This window comes from Formica exsecta, unplaced genomic scaffold (assembly GCF_003651465.1).
Source record: "Formica exsecta isolate Colony F162 unplaced genomic scaffold, ASM365146v1 scaffold79, whole genome shotgun sequence".
NCBI classification, from domain to species: Eukaryota; Metazoa; Arthropoda; class Insecta; order Hymenoptera; family Formicidae; genus Formica; species Formica exsecta.
In genome coordinates, this window is record NW_021853558.1 from 148,370 (window position 1) to 151,513 (window position 3,144).

The following is a 3,144-nucleotide window of genomic DNA, read 5'->3' on the forward strand; positions in this document are numbered from 1 at the left end:
TATATATATGGTAAAAAAAAACAAGCATATTTCCTCGTTATATATGCCTTATGTAGAAATACTATTTATTTGAAAATGTCGTATGTTTAATCTTAATAATAATGTATATTGCAAATAATCGATCAATTCGTATTAATTTTTAAAAATTCGTATCTATGTTAATATAAACATGTATGGAGCGAAGAGATCTATATTGATTAACTTTTCAAAATGTGAAAAGTGATAAGAGTGGTAAAACGAACAGAGTTTTAAAAAGATATAAATTATATACATCAATTTACACAAGGAGTACAAGTTCTATAAGTTATTCCATTTTGTTAATTATGGTTATCGCGCTTATTGTTTTATCTTTCAGACACAGAATTTTTCTTAACGCGCTGAAATATTGTGCGAAAGATTAATGTGCCATACCAAATCTGAGACGATATTGAAGGGGATTAATTCGCGTTATATACTTCATTACCAAAGATTAATTACGTTTCTAGTCCCTGATGGATTCTGCGCGTGACACCCGATATTTCGATAGGGTGGCTTTGCTATTCGTAAGGCACCGTCTTATCGCAACTGGAGATTATTCGCTGCGAAACTCTGCTGTATTGCATCGCGCATACTGTAAATTGTAACCAAAAGTTACTAATGGTCTGTCGAACCGGATGCGAGATTTTGATGGACGAATGAAACTCGAGTATTGGTCAAAAATTGTATTATCGGAGATAAAAATTGAATTCGACGAGTAACGTGATAACATATCAAAGATGCATTTTGGATTGGACTCTTTTAATTATTAAATTATCAAAACTAATCAATTGTTTTTTGCATATATTATTCAATATATATTATTTGTGTAAATGGAAATAACAATGTGTTAAATGTTAGATAACTGACAATAGATTTACTGGAGAAATCGACACATAGTGTAAAGTATTATAAATAAGTAGCTTTTCTCTTACCTCCTTACATTCGATTCGTTACTTTAGACATTGAAAATGAAATTCCAGTTGGCGATAACGAGGAGACAAAAGCGCAATTGCCAGATTAATGCATCTTTTATACGTTATTTCTTTTATTTGCTTTTCGAACTGATTTAATGTAACTTTATTTCTCTTTGGACGCGTGTAAGAAGAGAAAAACATTTTAGATAATTTTAATAAAGTTCTTTTCTATATAGCTGCATACAATTTATGACGTACCTCTCTTTTTACATTTTTGAAATATATACTTCAGAAATAATTTTGCTTATGGTTAAAAATGTGTGCGCGCTAAATTATAGCGTGATACTTTGTGATCGAAATTGAAGCAGTACTGCTGCAATTAATTTTGGATTTTTATTTATATAATAAACGTGTGTGTATAAAAAATAACTTATAGAACTTATGTTCTTTATAATTTGATATTTATTATCTTTTTTAAAACGTATAATTAATTTATATTTTTTATTTTGCTTTATGATTCGATCTGTTATTTAATTACACATCTTGAAAATTTGATCAGTATAGATTTCTTTGCCGCGTACATGTTTATATTAATAGATAGACTTTTAATAATTTAATGCAAGTTATTGTTATTGTGCTATTATTTTGTATTTCTCACAAAGAGGGATATTTAATATAGTAACAAAAAAATGCAAATATTATTCAAGAAAACAATCGCATGTCGCAATTAAATGTCACTCAATTAAACGAATCTAGTCAAAATGCAATTGTCATCAAAGCGAGAATGTTAAGTGAGGAGTAAGGAAATCAGAGCTGGACGAGAAATGTAGCGCTACTAATTAGAGAACGTATAGATCAGTCTCGTATATATCTCCAAAAGATAATCATCTTAATGGCTCCTCATGTATCCGTCATACTAGATTACTCTTCGTGAAGTGAATATACATTTCGATTAATTAAAAATTAGAACTATTCTTTACTTAAGTGTTATATTTTGAAATTTAGAGCTCAAAGAATTTTATTCGGAAAATAAAAATGAATAAAAACTATAATTTTGTAATAACTGATATTGTATTCATTGCAGGCGCATAAATCTATTTCTACCTGTAATCAGAGGTTGATAATATCGTTTTGTTTTTATATATTCCATATTTTTATAATATATATTTATATTTTAATTTTATATGTATATAATGATTATTTCGCCAACAATATTGTCAATTCTCTTGCAGAAAAGTTGTAGGATTTGGAATGTGTGATTGTTAATAATGACATTAGAAAAGATTTGATAGACAAATTTGAGGAGATTATATATATATATAATTATAATTTATTTTAAATAAATTTCAGCTAACATAAGATTATCTTTTTAATTTGTATAATGTAATACTTTTTGTGTGACGTAGGATTAGAACATAGTATGTACTCGGACAAAAATACAATCCATCTCAATATTGCATTACTTTCAATACAATATTGTCTGTTGTACTTTTAAAAATCTTAATGTGACAATTTTCTCATGTTGTAGAATGAGAATGTCGATATATAAATGTAATATACATGTGCTGTTCTTTGATCGAGCAAGAATTCTGTCTTAGCGCACGCTGCGGCAAGTTAAGTGCACCGTCATTTTCCAGAATGAGGACGCTTATACAGAGCATGTGTGTATGACGGAATTCACAGAGTATTAGTTCTATTAATAAGTCTGATACATAAGTGTATATGTGCATGTGTCAGTCTTATTTAAGTCTAATATATAAATGATTAATTCCTATACGTTTCAAACAAATGTGTACATGTCGCGTTTTAAAAAGAAAAAAATAAGTTACCGTATAGGAGGTCAAAGCAGAATTACAAATGTATATATATGAGATATGTACACAAAACGAGAATTTATTTAATCCTATTATTTTACTAATAAGAGGGGAAGCAGTAATCCTTTTATCTTGTTTCATACCTCGCACACTCATTATAAACAGGTCGACTTATCTCGCGTTTCCTTTTCTTACTCACTATTTCTGCATGCTATGTAAAAAGTACATTGCCTGCTTACTCATATACGGTAGTTTTTTCTCCACATCGTGTTATATATATATATATCTTGTAGACAAAATTAAAATAATCTATCAATATAATTATTCACGATATGCTATGCGATGCGGACGCAAATGCTCTATGGGAATTGAAAAGCAAGTTTATATATATATATATA